The sequence below is a fragment of the Marmota monax genome, unplaced genomic scaffold (genome assembly GCF_021218885.2).
Source record: "Marmota monax isolate L192 unplaced genomic scaffold, Marmota_monax_Labrador192_F-V1.1 WCK01_AAM20220418_F8-fsc00127, whole genome shotgun sequence".
Lineage (NCBI taxonomy): Eukaryota > Metazoa > Chordata > Mammalia > Rodentia > Sciuridae > Marmota > Marmota monax.
The window spans coordinates 760789-782288 of NW_026692894.1; the positions used below are offsets into that span (position 1 = coordinate 760789).

General features: G+C 47.9%; 1 pseudogene; it reads left to right on the top strand.

Annotated features, from left to right (window-relative positions):
• Positions 1-681: 681 nt before the first annotated feature.
• Positions 682-7288, top strand: LOC124096756 (gastricsin-like; annotated as a pseudogene).
• Positions 7289-21500: the final 14212 nt, after the last annotated feature.

The following is a 21500-nucleotide window of genomic DNA, read 5'->3' on the forward strand; positions in this document are numbered from 1 at the left end:
CCCAATTCCATCCCAAAGGTGTTGGGGTGCTGGGAGCCAGGACTTGAGTCAGACCACCAAGGGCATCGCTTAAGCACACAGTTCTCAATGATGTCATCCCTACTGGGGGATGATAGGTAACCCCTAGACACATTTCTGATTGTTACAGCTGAGGGACTGCTCATGGCACCTGGTGGGCAGCCACCAGGATGGTGTGAAGCTGCCTTTAGCACACAGGAGAGTGCCCATAACAAAGAACCTGTGATCCCCAATGTCAAGGCTAGCTGGGGTAGAAACCTGCCTAGGATCCTATGCCCCTTTCTCTATTTCTGCCTCTTTGTGGCCCTCACCCCAAAATGCCCACACCAACCACTGGTTCCTGGAGGAGGAGCAGCTCTGCCACTCCATCTTATGGCTGCTTTGTTCTGTCTTATCACCCGTACCTCCTGGCCTCTGCTGTTGAATTCAAAGTCAACAAGTTGAAAAGTCAGCTGTGGCCATGGTCCAGGGGGAAAAACACAGTAACAATGGCTACATGGTGTACAGGGGACACCCTGGTTGGGGTCATGCTTGCCCAGGGCACAGAGGGAGGGACTCGGCCACATCCAGGGGGTATAAAGAGGGAGTGCTGAAGTCTTCACTCCAGTGCGACTGTAGATCTCAGAGTGGCGCTTGCTCTGTGACCAGCTGGGAATCGGCATCATGAAGTGGATGGTGGTGGCCTTGGTCTGCCTCCTGGTCTTGGAGGCGTCAACTATACCTGTCAAGTGAGTGTGGGCCTGGCTGTGGGTGCAGGGAACCTCAGGAAGCCTGCAGCCCTGTATGGAGCAGCTAGTCAGGGGGCAGCAGCTGGGTCTGAGCGGGATTCCCTGTTGGGCCAGGGAAGGCTGCCCCTGCTGGAGCTGGGCAGGACTCAGCTGGGAGCAGACAGAGCCTGGCCTCAGGAGCTGCTAGTCAAGGCAAAAGCCTCCTCCCTCCCCAGACTGAGGGGAGAAGATGGTCCTGAAGCAGAGAGTAGGGTGACTATGCCCACGCAGGCCTTTACAAGATGGGTGTGGTTTCTTCCTACAGAAGGTAACATCCTTTCTAGAGGAGAGAGATAATCTCTCCAAAAACTTTCCTGAGACCTCAAATTTGCTGGAAGAAGCCAAGATCAAATTAGCAAAGACACCAATTCCTGTAAATCACTATAATATGAGGTGTTGAAAATTCAGGATGGAGCAGGTGATCTAGCTCAGGGGACAGCAGGAGTCCCCGCCTGCCACCCTGCCTGCTGGGCCACTAGGGAAGAGTGCAGAGGGCCTTTCCTGTGTGCAGCTTTATAGTCACACATTCAATTAGTTGCAGATTGAAAATATTAGGGGACAATTGCTGCTCCCCTACTCCACGGTGTGTCTCATAGGCAGTACCAGGTGCTTGAGTGCACCAAAGTAAGGGACACACTTTGGGGTGAGCTTTGCTATCTCTGAGAACTATTTTATTTTAGTTTTGTCTTTTCATGTTTCTGGTGACTGCCCCCAGGTCAGACACATGCTCAGCAAATGTTCTCCCACTGAGTCTCATCCCAGACCTGACCCTTAAACAACAAAAGAACAAATATCAGCAGACATCCTCTGGAAGCTATAAACTCCCAGCGTCCCAAGTCCCTCTCCCCTTCATGGGAAGTATTTTCAGGGTCTCTGAAAGCAGAGGCCAGGGCAGGAGCAGGACCCCTGTGAGGGGCTGAGGGCAGGCATGAGGGAAGTTCATTGTTTCCCAAATGATGGAGCAAGTGCTGAGTGAAGTTGAAAGAAGTAGAGAAGGAAAGAAAGAAGAGGAAGAGGGAAGGAGGCAAGGGAGAACATCAGGGAGAGAAGAAATGAGAAGGTAGAGTAAGGAGGGGGGCCCTGCCCTGACACCCAGGCTCCCCTAGGGTCCCCCTGAGGAAAATGAAGACTATGCGTCAGACCATGAGGGAAAAGGGCTTGCTGGGGGACTTCCTGAAGACCCACAAGTACGACCCCGCTCAGAAGTACCGCTTCAGCGACTTTAGCGTGCTCTATGAGCCCATGACCTACATGGATGTGAGTCCCAGAGGTCCAGGTGTCCCTGTCCCTGCTGCCAAAGCTGGGGTCTCCCTGGCCTCCCACTATGAGGCTGCTCCCTTCTCCCAGTCCTGCCAGCCTGGGCCACCCTGCTGAGAGTGGCCCATTGGGCAGAGCATGGGGAGGGCCCCAGCTGACCTGGCAGCTGACCCACAGAGACCACGTGGCTGCCCTGGGCAGGCTGGGACTGAGACCTGTGTGTTTGGGACCATGGCTTCTGGTGGTACTGTAGGGCAGGGCATCCTGCCTGCTCTCCCATGAAGAAGCCTGGCCCCTGGGTCCCCCTAATGCTCACAGCTGTCCCCATGGCTCCCCAGGCTGCCTACTTTGGCGAGATCAGCATCGGGACTCCACCCCAGAACTTCCTGGTCCTGTTTGACACTGGCTCCTCCAACCTGTGGGTGCCCTCGGTCTACTGCCAGAGCCAGGCCTGCAGTGAGTGCTGGGCTGGGCAGGGAGGGCCCCTGGGCAGGACCGGGCACTGGCATGTCCAGGGATGCAGGCAGGGAAGGGTGCTCACTCCTGAGGAGGACCAGGGACTTGTTTAGGGTCTCAGGGCATCAAGAAGCCAGAGGGAGGAGGCTGGCCCTGCTCCAGGGTGGCCCCTTGCCTCGCCTCGTGTCAGGATGGACCCCTTCATCTCTGCCGTCCACCTCACCCCCTCCAGTTCATTCCGCTCCACCCTCTCCTGCTCACCGGGCAGTGCTGCTCCTCCCCTCAGGACGCTGTCCACTCTGTGCCTCGCCCTCCACTCTCCTATCCACTAGCTTCTCCCTGAGCGTCTCCAGGGACTGGCCACAGCTATGCTGGATGTGGTCCCTGTCCTGGAGTCATTTAGGGAGACAGAGGATCTTCAGTTTCTTAATGCTGCCCTGATTCATTCCAAAACCTTTCGGTTGGACTGAGGACATCTCTGTTCACCATGGGCACACCCTATGCCACCTTCACCCAGGATGCCCAAGTCCTGGACAAATCAAGATTGGGCTGAGTGGATTTCTCTCTAGGTCTCCCTCCCACTCCTCATTGGATGAGCATTTCCCACTAGGCTTTGTGCCAGTTTTTACTGGGGTAGTGATAGAGGTGGAGTCTAGGGCACCTGCTTACAGGGAGGTCATCATCCGGGCATCCAATTACCTGTGAAACATGGGCTTTCTGGCCAATGCCTTCCAAATACTATGAGCCAGGGTCCAAAACTCTCAGCCCGTGCTTTGGTGCAGGTGCTGATACCTCAGGCTGGGAGCTTAGGCTGAGGGCCAGGCAGGGGTGCAGCCCATGAGCCTGAGAGCCAGGCAGCCCTCTGCTCACCCCTGTCCTCCATGGCTCCCTCCTGCACCCACACACCCTCGCTTCAACCCCAGCAAGTCCTCCACCTTCTCCACCAATGGACAGACCTTCTCCATGCAGTATGGCAGTGGCAGCCTCAGTGGCTTCTTTGGCTATGACACCCTGACTGTGAGTGCTCCAGCTGCCACCCCCACCCTGGATGAGGGGGTGTGAGAGGGTGGGGACCTAGATGTCCTTGTTCTTTCCTGTGCAGGGATGGGGCACCAGAGTGACCAGTCAGAGAGTGCCTTTTTTCAGGAGCTCAGAACTGGGGGGCAGATGTGTGGGGGTGGGAGGCTACAGTGAAGGAGGCCCTTGGAAGAGAAGTGACAGTTGGGATGCCTGTGGAGAAGTGGGCAGATGGGCCAGAGGAGGAAGGAGGAGGAAAGACTATGGAGGGTCTCTGGTGGCATGGGGCAGGAGGACATAGATGCAGTCAGAAGTGTCACCTCCCCTCCAATGTGTCTTCCCCCCACAGGTTGAGAGCATCCAGGTCCCCAACCAGGAGTTCGGGCTGAGTGAGCAGGAGCCGGGTACCAATTTTGTCTATGTGCAGTTCGATGGCATCATGGGCCTGGCCTACCCTGCCCTGTCCGCGGGAGGGGCCACCACAGCCCTGCAGGGCATGCTGCGGGTGGACGCCCTGTCCAGCCCCATGTTCAGCGTCTACCTCAGCAAGTGAGAGACTGCCCTGCGGGTCCCTAAGTCCTGCCCTGTACCAAGCCCTGATCCCTTGGGGTGTGGAGACCTCCCAGCAGGGGGTGGCTGGGCCACACTTGTTCAGAACCTCAGCTCCTGGGCTCTGACTCTCCTGCTCCCCTGCCCCTGCCCCAGTCGACTCTCACGACCCTTTGCCTTCCTAGGCAGGATGGTCTCTGCTTCTTCAGTCTAAACTTCTCCCGGGTGTCACTGCTCTAATTCCCCATGTCTTGGGCCTGCCTCCTGCTCTGGGCCCCGAGAGCCCACTTCCTCACCTGTGCTTCTCCCCAAGGCCTCTCTGTCCAGTGACCCGCTGCCTCTCCTCCTGCTTGTGTCCTTCTAGGTCTTGGAGTCTTCTGGTCTAGGCCCTCGACTGACTCCTCACCCACTGTCCTCCCAGCCCCCACAGCAGGCCAGGTCAGGAGGGGCCTGGGCCTGGCTTTTCTCTCTTGCTGTCCACCTTTCTTCCTCTCTACGTCTAGAGTCAGTTCCATCTTCTTGCTGTGGCTTGGTCTCCTTATCCTGCTTTCAATACATTGGCCCTGTCACTAACCCTGGGGACTCCTTTGGCCTGTTCATACTTCTACCCATAACCCCAGGTGCCACCCACTCTGCTGCCACTCAGGGGAGGCTTCTGGAAGAAACATGGCCTATTTCCCTTCCTTTCACCAAAGCCTTGCCTCTGTCTATTTGCAGCAGAAAAGAACAAATTTGAGTTTCAGTAGGGCTCCTGGTGACAAGGTCCAGCAATGGCATGAATTCAGAGGCAGAAGGCAGCACAGTGTGGGTGCGCTGTAGCATTCAGTTGGGGCAGCGCCATTCAGGGGCTGTGGGAACACATGGCCTTGTCCTCAGGACACCCCCATCCGAATCCTGGGGAGGAGATCTTTCCCTGTGAAGGTGACTTCTCAATACGTGTGTCCCCTTCCTTAACCTCTCCTTCACTTCCCCCTTCCCTGTGTGTCCTGCAGCCAAGGGGCATCTGAGGACGGAGGAGCAGTCATCTTTGAAGGTGTGGACGAGAGCCTGTATACAGGGCAGAATCTTCTGGGCTCCTGTCACCCAGGAGCTCTACTGGCAGATCGGCATTGAGGAGTGAGTCTGGGTGGGTGTCCCTTTGGGATGTACCTTCCTTGGATCTGGCTTCTGGGCACCCATGGCACGCACACATCTAGGCTCCCACCAAGGACTCCTGTGGCCTGTCCTTCCCAGAGCCTCAGCTGTCCTCCACAGGGGCATCAACCCTGGGTCTCGAGAAAGGGGTAGGGGGGGCACATATGGAATCCCAAGTACTGGAGAAGCTCCTGTCCAGTCACACAGGACCCTACAGATTAGAACCTGAGGTGTGTGGGACAACTGATTTTTCCTCGTCCTTACAACAAACACGACAACCCTGGTTTTCAGTGCTTCTCAAAACTTCCTTGAAGTTTTTAGAATATATTCCTGGGTCCTTCAGGTGACCCTGCAGAGACTCAGAGGGAATGTGAGGAAGGGAACAACATGCACTGGCCCTTGGGGATCCTCATCTTTATCGGGTGCCTGCTTCCCTGTGGCGGGAAGGTCCCCCCTGGCTGCCCTCACCTGGTCGGGCTGAGGCTACCCTCTTCTTGCCACCCAGGTTCTATGTTGGGGAAGAGGCTTCTGGCTGGTGCTCCCAGGGCTGCCAGGCCATGGTGGACACAGGAACCTCTCTGCTCACCGTGCCCCAGCAGTACCTGAGCTCCCTTCTGCAAGCTATAGGGGCCCAGGAGGATGAGTATGGACAGGTGGTTGTGGTGTGGATGTGCCCTGTCCATGAAAGGTCAGCCCAGTAGTGTTTGTTGTTTCTGTACTGTGGGTCCCTGTGAGTGAAACTTGGGGTCAAGCAAGTGAATAACAAGGGACAACCCTCAATCCACTCCTCCCTCTCCTCCACACAGCTATGCCCCCTTGCTCCCGTGTGTCCTGGCAAATGAAATGGTCACCTAATTAGCCCTCCCAACTAGGGGAGGGAGCCCTGGTCCAGTTTTTGCACATGGCTGTGTGATTTCAAAGGACACCTTTAGGGAAAGGGCAGTGATTCAACCTCTCAGAGGGGCCATTCAGGAAGGAGGAGCGACTTTGGTGTGGGACATTATCAGGTCTCTCCGGATGTCTCCCACTCTAGCAGTGCACGTGACGCCCATGCAGTACCTACATATCATTTGCCCTGAACTGTGCCCTCTGCTCCAAAAAGAGGTCTTGGGCATCCGGGAGGCTTAGCAGTTGCTCTGGGATGGGGAATGAGGGGACCTGGAAGAACCTGTTTCTCTGCAGTTTTTCGTGAACTGTAATGACGTCCAGAACCTGCCCACCTTCACCTTCGTCATCAACGGGGTGCAGTTCCCTCTGCCGCCCTCTGCCTACATCCTCAATGTAAGTCCTGGTCCCTGGCTGAGCCACTGGGGTGGAGGAGCAGGTGCAGCCAGAAAAGCCCCATCTGGCCCTGTGCCATTTCCCAACTCATGCCACCTGGGATTATCCCCACCAGAAGAGTGTCACCCATGATCAATCAGTCTCTTAATCAGTGGAGAGGGGCTCTGTCTAGGGCTAGCCCATGAGTGAACCCCGGTGCCTAGGCTTCCCTTTAGGTGAAGGGAATTGTCACAGCATTTGATGGGGAAGATTCTCTTTCTGTTTTACAAATGAAAACCTGGAGGTTCAGAGAGGTTCAATAGCTGATCCAGCTGCACAGATGATGAGGGTGAAGGCAAAGTCTGAATGCAAGCTAGCTTTACTCTAAGCTGAACCACCATTCTGCTTTTGCCAATGAGGAACAGAAGGGAGCTTTAGCAAGAAAAGATACCAAGCATGGGGATAAGTGACCCTGCAGAGGCCACTACAACCTGTGTTTACCACTGGGAAATCCCTCCCACCAGCCCCTCTTGTGAAACACCACCTTGTCTATGAGCCTTCAGGGCCAGTCCTTGACCTGCTCAACTCCAAATGTGTGCCCTTGACCAGGCTCAGGCTAGCAGTGGCCAGGCCATGTGTGACCAAATGAATGAGTGCTGCCTTTCTCTGTTGAGCAGGAGAATGGCTACTGCTCGGTTGGACTGGAAGCCACCTACATGTCCTCAGGAAATGGCCAGCCCTTTTGGATTCTTGGGGACGTCTTCCTCAGGTCCTACTCCTCCGTCTTTGACATGGCCAACAACAGGGTGGGCTTTGCCACTGCCGCCTAGACTTTTCTCCTGGACACCTGGCCCCACCTTGCCTGGGGCCCTCTGTCCTTCCTCTATGCAGTGTACCATTCTTAGTGGACCTTCCCTAACAATAAACAGTTTCCCATATTGTCCAGCCTGTTGTTTTTGGAGTTTTCTTGTGTCCTGGAAGTAGTCCTGGATCTCAGGGAATGGCAGAGTGGGAATCAGGACAGGTCTCACCCTGATAGATATGGAGGGGCCATGAGGTTCCCTGGTGGGTCACTGAGATTCTAAGTGAAATGGGTCCTGAGCTGAGGCTTGGAGATGGGCTCTGTTTTCCTCAGAGCTTGGAGTGACTTCATAGTTTCCCTCTAGAGGGCGTGGCAGTGGTAATGGAGCATAGGTGACGGGTAAGAATCCCTACTCTAACAACCTGAGATGCCCTGTGGTCCACTTTACCACCCCCAAGCTACTCATGACCCCAGGACACAGATGCATGTCTACAGGCAGTGTAACTGGGGGGCACAATTCTTAGATCTAGATGACTGTCCTCTCAGACCTTAATCAACCTTGGCCAGAATTATCTGAAGATTCTAGACACCTATGTGCCCTTGCAACTTTCATGGGGTCTATGAGGGAGGAGGCTCTGCTAGATACTATTTCTAGGAGGACTTCTGGAGCTTGGGGACTCCTATGTCCCAGGACTACAATTTGAAGGAGGACTGACCTTGAGCTATGGACGTGGGCATAGTTCCTTGAATTACATGGACATCAAGCCCACTTTCTCTCACCAAGCCACATCTCAGATCTCAGAGACCCAAATAAGGCAACTTCTGTCTTTGGAGACAAAACAGGTAGTTGAACCAATGGTTGACATCATTTTCACATTCAGTCCAGTCACTATACATGAGGAGGTCCCAAACTTAAAGTATTCAAGCCCCATCCTCCTGTTTTTTGCAGTGTGTGTGTGTATGTGTGTGTGTGTGTGTGTGTGTGTGTGTGTGTGTGTGTGTGAGAGAGAGAGAGAGAGAGAGAGAGAGAGAGAGAGAGAGATACTCCCGTGATGTCTGGGTGGGAGAAGAGCGTGGGTAAGTTTCACACCCATCCCTCTGACTTCTGTGTAATACCACACCTGGAAGTGCGTGATAGTGGCCAGGGAGGACGTTGAGAGGTATCAGTTGGGTCAAATGTGTGGGCAGAACCACAGACACTGTATGCTTCTTGTGGCTTGACCACTGCCTGTGTTCAGTTGTCAGGCTTATGAAGGGGAGAGGGCCACCCTCTTTGTAGGCAGAGTTCTGTATCCTTCTTCTCTCCCCATTTTTTGTTCCTCTCCTCTCCCTGATTAATCCTCCTTAGAAATGTGATTTTTTACCAGTAAAAACTCTTCAGACCCAATATATATTATTGATAAAATGGACCTAACAGATATCCACAGAGCATTTCATCCCAAAAGACCTCAGTGCATTTTCTTTTCATGTGTCCCTGCAATCTTTTGCAAAATGGACGATATTGAAGGCCATAAGCAAGGTTTTGTAAATATGTAGCATTCTATGAAATTCCTCGTATGGTAATAGATCATAATGAAATGAAACTAGAACTCAGGAGATAGATTAAAATGACAGAAATGATACAAACACATCTGGATGGAATAATATACTTTTGATAGATCAGCAGGCCATAAAACACCAGGGGAGAAATTTTAAAATTCTTACAATTAAGAGACAGAGATGCCTCATATCAGAATCTCCTGGACTCCGTGAAGGCCGTTGGGAGGGGAAAGGTAGAGCCATGAGGGCCTACATGAGAAAATTAGAAAGATTCCCAATATACAACCTCATGATGAATCCAAAACCTGGAGAAGGAGGTAAATAATTAAGATCAGAGCTGAAATTCATGCAATAGAGCCTCAATTTTGAAAAATACAAAGCATCAATGAACAGGGAATTGAATCCTTGAACTGATAAACAAGATTAACAAACCCAAGCTAAACCAATCAAAGGACAGACAAAGAAGACCCAAATTATTAAATTAGAACCAAAAAAGAAGACAACACAGAAATCCTGACAATCATTATGAACTCTTTGGGAAAACTTATAGTCCAATAAATTGAAAAATTGGGAAGAAGCTGAGTTTCTAAACACCCATGTTCTACCCAAATTGAACCACGTGAACAGAGAAAACAAACAGACCCGAGAGAAGCAATGCTATTGAAACAGTAATTAAAAGTCTTCCACAAAAGAAAAGCCCAGGAAACGTGGGTTCTCCTGTGAATTCTACCAGGCCTGTAAGAAGAATTAAAGCCAGTGCTTCCCAAGTTATTCTATGAAATAGAAATGAGGAGGAGGAGCAGTTCCAAATTTATTCTATGAAGCTAGAATCTAGTTAAGGACACATCAAAGAAACAATACTACAGATCCATATCCCTGATGAACGTAGATACAAAATTCCTAAATAAAATGTAAGCAGATCACATTCAACAACACAATAAAGGGATTATACATCCTGATCAAGTAGGTTTCCTTCCTGCGATGCAAGGATGTTTCCAAATATGCAAATCAATAAATATAATTCATGAAATAAATAGAATTAAGGATAAAAGTCACATAGTAATCTCAAAAGACACAGAGAAAATGTTTTGGAGAAAATTCATCCCCCAGTCATGATAAAATCACTAATAAAACTAAGTATATAAGGATCTTCCTTCAGCATCACAAAGATTATTCTATACAACAAGCCCAAAGCCACCATCATAGTGAGTGGGGAAAAACTGAAAGCATATTCTCTAAAATCAGAAATAAGACAAGGATATTCACTCTCCTCATTTCTGTTCAATGTAGCACTTGAAATTTTAGTCAAAGCAACTGGCCACGTGGAAGAAATAAAAGGGATTCAAATAGGAAAGTGAAAATTCAGATTATCATTGTTTGCAGATCATATGATCCTATACTTAGAAGATCCTAAAACTCCACCAAAAGACTTTTAGAATTAATAATCAAGTTTAGTCAAGTATCAGGATGCAACATCAACACAGAAATATCAGTAACTTTTCGATTCATCAACAATGAATCTGCTAAAACAAAACGAAAATAGGGAAAAAAAAATAGGGAAAGAATTCCATTCACAATAGCCTAAAAAAATAAGCAAGCAAATAAATAAATAATCCTTTAATAAATGTAACCAAGGAGATGAAAGACCCCCTGCAACAAAATTTTTTTATTGGTTGTTCAAAACATTACAAAGCTCTTGATATATCATATTTCATACATTAGATTCAAGTGGGTTATGAACTCCCATTTTTACCCCAAATACAGATTGCAGAATCACATCGGTTACACATCCACATTTTTACATAATTCCCTATTAGTAACTGTTGTATTCTGCTACCTTTCCTATCCTCTACTATCCCCCCTCCCCTCCCCTCCCATCTTCTCTCTCTATCCCATTTACTGTAATTCATTTCTCTCCTTGTTTATTTTCCCATTCCCCTCACAACCTCTTATATGTAATTTTGTATAACAATGAGGGTCTCCCTCCATTACCATGCAATTTCTCTCCCTTTCCCTCCCACCTCATGTCTCTGTTTAATGTTAATCTTTTCTTCCTGCTCTTCCTCCCTGCTCTGTTCTTAGTTGCTCTCATTATATCAAAGAAGACATTTGGTATTTGTTTTTTAGGGATTGGCTAGCTTCACTAAGCATAATCTGCTCTAGTGCCATCCATTTCCCTGCAAATTCCATAATTTTGTCATTTTTTAGTGCTGCGTAATACTCCATGGTGTATAAATGCCACATTTTTTTTTTATCCATTCATCTATTGAAGGGCATCTGGGTTGGTTCCACAGTCTAGCAATTGTGAATTGTGCTGCTATGAACATCGATGTGGCAGTATCCCTGTAGTACGCTCTCTTAAGGTCTTCAGGGAATAGTCCGAGAAGGGCAATAGCTGGGTCAAATGGTGGTTCCATTCCCAGCTTTCCCAGGAATCTCCATACTGCTTTCCAAATTGGCCGCACCAGTTTGCAGTCCCACCAGCAATGTACAAGAGTACCCTTTTCCCCACATCCTCGCCAGCACTTGTTGTTGTTTGACTTCATAATGGCTGCCAAATTCACTGGAGTGAGATGGTATCTTAGGGTGGTTTTGATTTGCATTTCTCTGACTGCTAGAGACGGTGAGCATTTTTTCATGTACTTGTTGATTGATTGTATGTCCTCCTCTGAGAAGTGTCTGTTCAGGTCCTTGGCCCATTTGTTGATTGGGTTATTTGTTATCTTATTGTCTAATTTTTGAGTTCTTTGTATACTCTGGATATTAGGGCTCTATCTGAAGTGTGAGGAGTAAAAATTTGTTCCCATGATGTAGGCTCCCTATTTACCTCTCTTATTGTTTCTCTTGCTGAGAAAAAACTTTTCAGTTTAAGTAAGTCCCATTTGTTGATTCTTGTTATTAACTCTTGTGCTATGGGTGTCCTATTAAGGAATTTGGAGCCCGACCCCACAATATGTAGATCGGAGCCAACTTTTTCTTCTATCAGACGCAGAGTCTCTGATTTGATATCTAGCTCCTTGATCCACTTTGAGTTAACTTTTGTGCATGGCAAGAGGAGGGGATTCAGTTTCATTTTGTTGCATATGGATTTCCAGTTTTCCCAACACCATTTGTTGAAGATGCTATCCTTCCTCCATTGCATGCTTTTAGCTCCTTTATCAAATATAAGATAGTTGTAGCTTTGTGGATTAGTCTCTGTGTCCTCTATTCTGTACCATTGGTCCACCCGCCTGTTTTGGTACCAGTACCATGCTGTTTTTGTTACTATTTCTCTGTAATATAGTTTGAAATCTGGTATCGCTATACCGCCTGATTCACACTTCCTGCTTAGAATTGCTTTTGCTATTCTGGGTCTTTTATTTTTCCATATGAATTTCATGATTGCTTTATCTATTTCTACAAGAAATGCCATTGGGATTTTGATTGGCATTGCATTAAACCTATAGAGAACTTTTGGTAATATCGCCATTTTGATGATGTTAGTTCTGCCTATCCATGAACAGGGTATATTTTTCCATCTTCTAAGATCTTCTTCTACTTCTCTTTTTAGGGTTCTGTAGTTTTCATTGTATAAATCTTTCACCTCTTTTGTTAGGTTGATTCCCAAGTATTTTATTTTATTTTTTTTGAGGATATTGTGAATGGAGTGTTTTTCCTCATTTCCATTTCAGAAGTTTTGTCGCTGATATACAGAAATGCCTTTGATTTATGCGTGTTGATTTTATATCCTGCCACTTTGCTGTGAAATGAAATGAAAAAAGAAATTGAAGAAGGCACTAGAAAATGGAAAGACATCCCATGTTCATGGACAGGCAGAATTAAATCATGTGAAAGTGCCATATTACCAGATGCAATTGACAGAGCCAGTGCAATCTCCAAATACCAACGACCTTCTTCACACACACACACACACACACACAACAACAACAACAACAAAACACAGCCCTAAAATTCATGTGGAAGAATTAAAGACCTAGAATAGCCTGCTTAGCAATGGTAACCCAAAAGACATATGCTGGAAGCCTCACAATATCTGGTTTCAAATTATCCTACAGAGCCACATCAACAGAAAGAGCATGACACTGGCATAAAAACAGACACACAGACTAAGGGGGTGGAATAGAAGACCCAGAGACAAACCCACTCCGATTTTGTCATCTGATCCTTGACAAAGGCACCAAAAACCTATGGTGGAGAAAAAACAAACTTTTAAACACCTGAACCTGGGCAAACTGGATATCATGTGCGGGAGAGTGAAGCCAGGTGTCTCTCTCTCAACCTGCACAGGAGGCAACTCAAAATGGATCAGAGATCTAGGAAGCAGACCAGAGACTTTGTACCCTGTAAGAAATCACAGGGTCAATACTGATAAATAGGTATGGACAAGGACTTCTTTATTAGGACTCCTAAAGCTCAGGAAATCATACCAATTATTAATAAGTGGATGGCATCAAATCAAACAGTATCTGCACAGCAAAAGAAACAATTAAGAGTGTGAAGAGAGAGCCTACAGAATGGGAGACAATATTTTCCAGCTTCTCTTCTGACAGAGGATTAATATCCAGAATATATAAAGAACTCAAAATGCTTAAAGCCAAGAAAGCAAATAACCCAATCAACAAATGGGGCAAACAACCAAATAGACATTTCTCAACAGAAAAAGACAGATGGTCCATAAATCATGAAAAATGTTCAACATCTTTATTAATCAAGAAATGCAAGCTGGGCACGGTGGCACAGGTCTGTAATGCCAGTAGCTTGGGAGGCTGAGGCAGGAGGAGCGCAAGTTCAAAACAAGCCTCAGCAAAAGTGATGTAGTAAACAACTCAGTGAGACCCTGTCACTAAATAAAATCAAAATAGGGCTGGGGATGTGGCGCAGTGGTTGAATGCCCCTGGGTTCAATTCCCGGTACACTCCCCACTCCAAAAATTGCAAATCAAAACTATACTGAGATGGGGTCTGTTGGCACAGGACTGTATTCCCAGTGCCTCAGGAGGCTGAGACAGAAGGATTGCAAGTTGAGCCCAGCCTCAGCAACTCAGAAAGGACCTCAAACTTAGTGATATCCTGTCTTTTAATAAAAATCAAAAGTGCTGGGGATGTGGATCAGTGGTTAGGCATCCCTGGGTTAAATCCCCAATATCAAAAAGGAAAAAAGAAAGAAGAAAAACACAATGTACACTGAGATTTTTTTTTCTTCAGTCAGAATGACAAACATCAAGAATACAAATAATAGTGAAGAATGGCAAGGATGTGAGGGAAAAGGAACATTTTCTAATATGCTATTCCTGAAATTATAAATTCATAAAACCACTATGGAAATCAATATGAAGGATCCTCAAAATCTTGGAATGACCCTGGATGGTAGCACATGCCTGTATTCCTGGCTACTCAGGAGTCTGAGGCAAGAGGATCACAGGTTCAAGATCAGCCTCAGTAACCTAGTGAGACCTTATCTCAACATCAAAACTGAAAAGGTCTGGGGATGTGTCTCAGTGTTAAAGCTCTCTTTGGTTGAATTCCCAGTACCCAAACACAAACACAAAAACAAACAACAAATCCCAAACAAACAAAAGTACTGTTATGGAGCCACCCTATGATCCAGCTGTGCTACTCCTAGCTGCTCCTGGTAGTTCATCCAAACATTAAAGGCGGCACACTGTGGGAATCACGCGCACACAGGTTTATAGCAGTGCGACTCCCAGGAGCCAAGGTATGGAGCCAGCCTTGTTGTCCATGAACAGAGGAGTGGACAGAGCAATGTGGTCTATGTGCACAGTGGAGCTTATTCAGTCAGAAAGAAGATGAAATATGTCACTTCAGGAATATGGGTGGAACGTGAGAGCACTATGTTAGGCAAAATGTGCCAGATTCAGACAGCCAAGGGTGGTGTGTTTCTCTTATGTGTAGAAGCTAGAGAGAAAAGTGGCGGAGAGTGAGGAGGGAGTAATTAGAGGGAGATCGGTAGGATAGAAAAAGGGGATCAGGGAGGGACAGGGTACATATTGGGGAAGAAATTGACCAATCTGTGGTATGTGCACGCATAATCGTGTCACATGAGTTCCACTATTGTGCATACGAACAAAGCATCAACAAAATTTATATTAAAAAAGATATAATGTGACTTCTCAAAACTTTTGTTGAAATATAATACACATGCAAAAAGATGACATATCAGGAGTACAGCACACTGAGTGCTCATGAGCCAGAGGACTCCACATCAATCTTACCTGAATCAAGAAGTGGAATATTGCCGGGTGTGGAGGGACACACTTGTAATCACAGCAACATGGAATGATGAGGCAGGAGGATTGAGAGATGCAGCCAACAAGGACTTAGCAAGCCCCTCAGAAAGTTAGTGCACCCCTGTCTCATAGTAAAATAATTAAAAAGGCTGGGGATGTAACAAAGTAGTAAAGCACCCCAGGGTTCAATCCTGGGTCTCACACACACACAGACACCAAAAAAGAAAAAAAAGGAACCAGAATTAATACTCTCAGTCTCACCTAAGTTCTTTGGCCTTTGCCTCCCCTGCCCCAGCCCCTGCCCAATCTGAAGACCCAGACTCAGCTGACAGCCAGGGCTGCGGCAGGCACAGCCATGGGCAGGGCCTCACTGGGTTGGACAGCAGTGCTGCAGGCACAGACAGTTATCCCTTTTGACACACAAGCACACACAGGGTGGGAAAGGGCAAGGGGCTGTCAAGGTCAAAGAAGTCTCAAGTGGTGGAGATGGGTCTTCTAAGTCAACTTCGTCCCATGTTACATTCAAGTCCTTCCATATGTGCTGAGAGGGCTCAGCAAAGAGAAGTAGGCTCCATATGTCATCAGAAATCAATCTGTGTGGACATCTCTGACACTGTCCAGGAACACCCTTCATTCTTCTGGGGACATTTTTCTTCTGAGGAGTCCTGTCCGCACCCTTCAAATGCTCCTGAGGGAGCCTCCAAGCTCTTGCATGATCCTATCTGCTGCCCAGGACTGATGGGACAGGACTGGGTGCCTGCAAGAAAAGTCCATCTGACAACGTTTTTTTTTTTTTTTTTTTTTTTTGATGTCAGTAAGGATTTAACCCAGGGATGCTCTACCACTGAGCTATATTCACAGGACTTTTAATTTTTCATTTGAGATGATATCACTAAATTGCCGAGGTTTTCATTAAATTGCTGAGGCTGACCTGAAACTTGCCATCTCCTGTCTCAGCCTCCTGACTTCTTAGATACAGGCATGTGCTGCTCCATCCAAGTCAGAAAAATTTCTGAGGATTTTGATTTCATTCCTTTCTTTGGAAACGGAAAGCTCAGTTGTTTCTGTTCAGTTCCATAGAGAAAGCCAAGGAACCCCCACCACCTCACAAACGCACAGAGGTAAAACAGGACTTTGAAACAGAGGAAACATCTAGGGAGCACACCAGATACTAGTTCACTAGTCCATCCTCAGGCTCCACCCCCACCTCCCTTTCCTGGGGCTGGAGCTGGGTTCATGGGCCTCATCCAACCAGTCACCCCCTTTCCACCAAGCCAGACATTAGAGCAACACATGTTAATCAATAGAGCAGAGGAAAACAACCAGTCTTTCTATTTCTTAGTTATACACACAGAGATTTATTTTTATTTATTTTATTTTATTTTTTTCTGGTGCTGGGAATCGAACCCAGTGCCTCACACGCATGCTAGGCAAGTGCTCTACCACTGAGCCACAACCCCAGTGCCCTGAGATTTATTTTCAGATGTTTGAGGTGCACATAAATCAGACTCCTCTACACTGGGTGGGGTTCATGCCTGTAATCCCTGCAGCTCTGAAGGCTGAGGCAGGAGGATTGCAAGGTCAAAAGCCAGCCCCAGCAATGGGGAGGAGCTAAGCAACTCAGTGAGATCCTGTCTCTAAATAAAATAAAAAATAGGGCTGGGGATGTGGCCCAGTGGGAGAGTGCCCTGAGTTCAATCCCCTGTACCTAAAACCAAAACAAAAAACAGACTCCTTTATAGAAGGAAACAAGTCAGCCTTTCTGTGGGACTGTCAAGATGGTTGCATGATTCATTAAATACAAAGCACCCTGCCCGGCCTGCCCTCTGAGATGGGATGATTTCCAGGAGGGCAGGAGCCCATTCTAAAACCTCAGGTCCAGTTCTTGCTTACAGTAGAAATCTCATCAGTGCAGAAGGAATGATGGAGGTAGAAAATCACCACTAGGCAAACACCTTTGTAATGAGTGTTTTAGGCAAAACTGTGAACAGCTGTTACACCCAGAGCAGGAGATGAGGAGAAGCAGGAGGTCGGCGCAGTCTCCACTCATCTCCCCAGAAGACTCATTAATTACTAAGCACAACAGTAAGTTGGCAGATGAGAAACCTGCCAGACCCCACCTTAACCAAGGGACACAGTCTAAGTGAGTAGGAACAGGATACCTGGACATCACGCCACCCTGACAGGGTGCCCACAGAGGGCTCATCCCCTCTGCAGCATTGTCCAAACATGCCCCAGAACCTCACCATGAGAAAACACCAGCATCACCTACAGCCAGGGGCAGTCTACAAAGGGACTGGTCAGGACAACAAAAGTCACAAGGTCACAACAGACAGAAAACCAAGGAGCTGGCACAGATGGAAGGAGAATGAAACGATCACCAAGAGCAATGTGGGAACCTAGACGGGATCCTAGGCAAGAAAAAGGGCATTTGTGGCACAAATGGTGACATTTAGATGAGGTCTGTAGAGTCCTTGATAGCATTATATGAGGGTAAATTCCTGAAGTGATCAGGGTATGATGCTTTTTGTGTGAGTTAACATTAGGGGGTCCTGCATGAAAATTAGGAGGGACCACTCCTCACTATGTTCAGAACTCTCTGTGACTCTAGACTTATGTCAACATTTAACAGTGTATACCCTTGAGCTTGAGAAAAACAAACATCAGGTCCAGTATGTTCCCAGTGGGTTTGGTTGGAGTAATGGTGAAAATATAAAACACACACCAATACTTAAGCAAAATCCAAAAGCCCAAGAAAATAGCTGAAACCTTAACTAAAAATGCACATAGATAACTGAGAAAGACTTAAGGTTATAGAGTAATTGTCCCCAGAGCTGAGTGGACAGTATCAGGGTTAGAATGCACAGGGAAACTGAGAATCCAGGCCCAAACTCAAGCCTACTGCAAGAGAGCCCTCTACCAGGACTCCTTAAGAAGTACCCATTTGGCTGGGCATGGCGGCATACACCTGTAATCCCAGCGACTTGGGAGGCTGAGGCAGGAGTGTTCAGAGTTCAAAGTCAGTTTCAGCAACTTAGCATATCTCTGAGCAACTTAGGGAGATCCTGTCTCAAAAAAAAAACACATAAAAAGTGCTGAGATGTGTCTCAGTGGTTAAGTGCTCCTGGATCCATCCCTAGTACTAAAAAAAAAAAAAAAGTGCCCTTTCAGCCTCTGCTTGAATGTCTCCTGTCATGGGGAGCTCAGCACTTCACTCCTTTGGTGAGTGTCGGGTGTGAGCCCAGGTGCTGCTGACAGCAGTGAGAACTGGAAACAACCCAGTGCCTAGGGCCAGCAGGAGAGAGCGCCAGGTAACCTCTGCAAGTGTTAAGTGATAAGGAAGTGGCATATCTTAATGCATGGAAAGGTGCACATGCCACAGTCCTGTGTGATAAGAGCAGAGCGAATTGTGTTTACACACTGACCTCAGTGAGATTCAAATCTAAGTGTGCACAATAAGGTCTGCAAGATAATGAAGGAAGGAGCAGGCAGGTGCACTTTGAAGAGTCGTTACTATTTTAAAAACTTTATTTTTTTGGGAGGTGGTGGGGTGGAACCCATGGCATCAAGCATGCTATGCCTGTGCTCTCAAATGGAGCTACATCCAGCCCTAGCCCTGCCTTGATATATAATTAATATATATATGATCTAAATGAAATTTAGCATCAATATTTTTTTTAAAAAAATCATCCATGAAAAGATCTGGGGATTGTCATTTCATGAGGGATTGAAAGACCATCATGGAACACCAGATGGGGAAAGATTCGAATATTTTCCCTGATATGCAGATGCTAATTCACAATGGGGTGGGGGAGCATAGAGATATTTGGACTAGAAAGAGAGGAGAGAAGGGAGGGGAGCAGGCAGGGGTAGAAATGATAGTAGAATGGATTGGACTTTATTACCATATGTGTGTAGATGGTTCACGTGACCTGTGTACGTCATGTACAAACAGATGAATGAGAAGTTATATTCCATTTATATATGATGTGTCAAAATTCATTTTACCTTCTTGTGTAACTAATTAGAACGAATAAAAAATATATTAAAAAGATTCTAGAGCTGGGGCTGTATCTCAATGGCAGAGGGCTTGCCTAGTATGTCTGAGGCACTGGATTCACTTCTAAGCACCGCATAAACAAAACTAAACCAACAAGGGCGTGCTGTCCACCTACAATGATAAAAAATAAATAAAAATAAAAAAGACTCTAAGGCTTGGTCTGAACACTGGGGTTAGAGCAACAATTGATTAGTGATGTCTGGCTTGTGTGAAGGATGGGTAGTGATAGTTTGCATGCTATGTATGTTACTCTTTAAGAGAGACTCTGAGCTCTCAGTGTTTTTCAAAAGATGTCTTTGAGCTGGTAAAGGGGTCATAGCAGAAAGAGGACTCTTTGAGGCACATGTTGTAGGATTGGGGGCAAGAGAAATGGATATCAGCTGTTATGAAGTAGACACCACGGGGAAGACAATCAACATTCTCCACTTTTGGGGGGTCAATGTAGGGGTAGGAGGGCACATGGGGAAGGCTTGGGTCTTGAAATGTGAAGCAAGTTTTCATGTGAGTGCATTTGGGAAGGGTCTTTCATATGGAGGACAGAGCATGGAGGCAAGAAAATACCACCCCTTCATGTGAGAAAGGAGTGTGCACAGTGGAAGAAGAGCTTGGACACTTGGCAGGAAACGGAAAGCATCCTGCATGGTTGAGTGTCAAACTTGGATTTCATTTAGTTAACCACAGGGGACTATAATTTTGTGTGTGTGTGTGTATGTGTGTGTGTGTGTGTGGATTGAATGCATGGAGACTTACCAATGAGCAACATCCCCTGAGCTTTTTAAAAATTATTATTTGATATTTATTTTGAAAGTGGCTGTCACTAGTTGCATAAGGCTTCATTACATTGGTGAGTCTGGCCTCAAAATTGCAATCCTCCTACCTCAGTCTCCTGTGATGCTAGGATTACAGCCATGTGACACTGCACACAGAACTTATGACAAACTTTGAGGAAGGTGAGGCTGAAAGGAAATGAGACAAGGGCATGCAGAAAAAATGCCTCCTTCCTGGAGACCAGCAGCCTGTGGCCCTGAGATTCCCTGTGGGTCAAGTCTCCCAGGAGAGCAGTTTGGGTCATCAGGAGGAAGTGTGCGCCTGGGATAATACCGTGAGGGGTGTAGCAGAGCTTCAACGAGAACAATCTCCTGGGCTCCATCAACTCTACTGATTTCCTAAGCCCAGAGCTGGGCACGGAGCTGTGGAAGGCCCAGTCTCTGCACTTGGGTGCATCTGGTCCATGGAGAGGAGGCCCACGGCTAGACACTAGAGACCCAGCACCATGTTGCTGCTGTGTGGTGTCTTGGTGAGAAGATGATCTTGGTTGGAAGCCAGCAGGTCAGGCCTCCGTGGGCTTCAGCGTGGGGTCAGAGGTGGCCCAGGAGGACTTCTCAGGTGCCTTCAGACACTGCAGATGCCAGGCATGTCAAAGAGTGAGCCTTCTGTGTATGGAGGGTGTGTGGTGGGACAGGACAGGGGAGGGGAGGAAGTAGGCCACCTGGGTCTCCCAGGAGACTGACAGGAAGGAACAAAGGGGTATGAGGGACTACAGATCCTCAGGTCCTGGCAGCTGAGCAGGATGCCTATCCTGATGCTGAAGCCAGGGACACTCCGAAGGGATGTGGTGTCACTGGGCCTGGGGAAGGCTAGCCTGACAACTGTCAGACCCCTGGCATCCTACCACAGGAGGAAGGGTCCCTGGAACCCCAGGCTGGGCTCTAGTAGGCCTCCCGAGGTCAGGGCATTCCATGGACTTAGCAGGAATCCAAGGATCCTATGACTCTTTTTTGTTCTCTTCCGGAGGTGGGGATGCCCAGCTCAGGGGAAATGCTCCCCGCCTTGCCTTCCTCTCCAGAGTCCCACATGGCTCTGGGGACTGCAGGGAGGAAGGGACCTGAGTTGGCATTGACAACCATCAGGCAGGGACCTCCCTCTCTGGGAGAACTGGGCAGAATTTATTTCCTTCCCTGCCTCCCCCATCATGAGGCCTGGGGAGGATGCCCAGGTCTGGATAGGCAGTGGGCGGTGGTGGCCAGAGTGGAAAATCCCCTGCTGGCCAGATGCTGTCTTTGGTTGGCAGGTGAGGCCCTGGCTTTCTGCCTGCGGCCCAAAGGTGTGACCAATCTGTTTGGAGCCCTTAGTGCTGGGTACAAAGTGGAGAGAGGGTGCTGGCATGGGGACTTTTTCCAGTCCCCCAATATGGAGAGTTGGCAGAACAGCTTCAGGTCAGCTCAGCCTTGGGAAGACTGTACATGGGAAGAGGGGGAGGTGGCAGTGAGGTGTATGGGAGGTGGGGGTTCATGTGGGGGGCCCCAGATGATGGAGAGAGGGACATGAAAGACCAGACCTTGGCCAGAGAGGGGCAGACCAGGACTTGGTAAAGGGCAATGGGGACACAGAGGC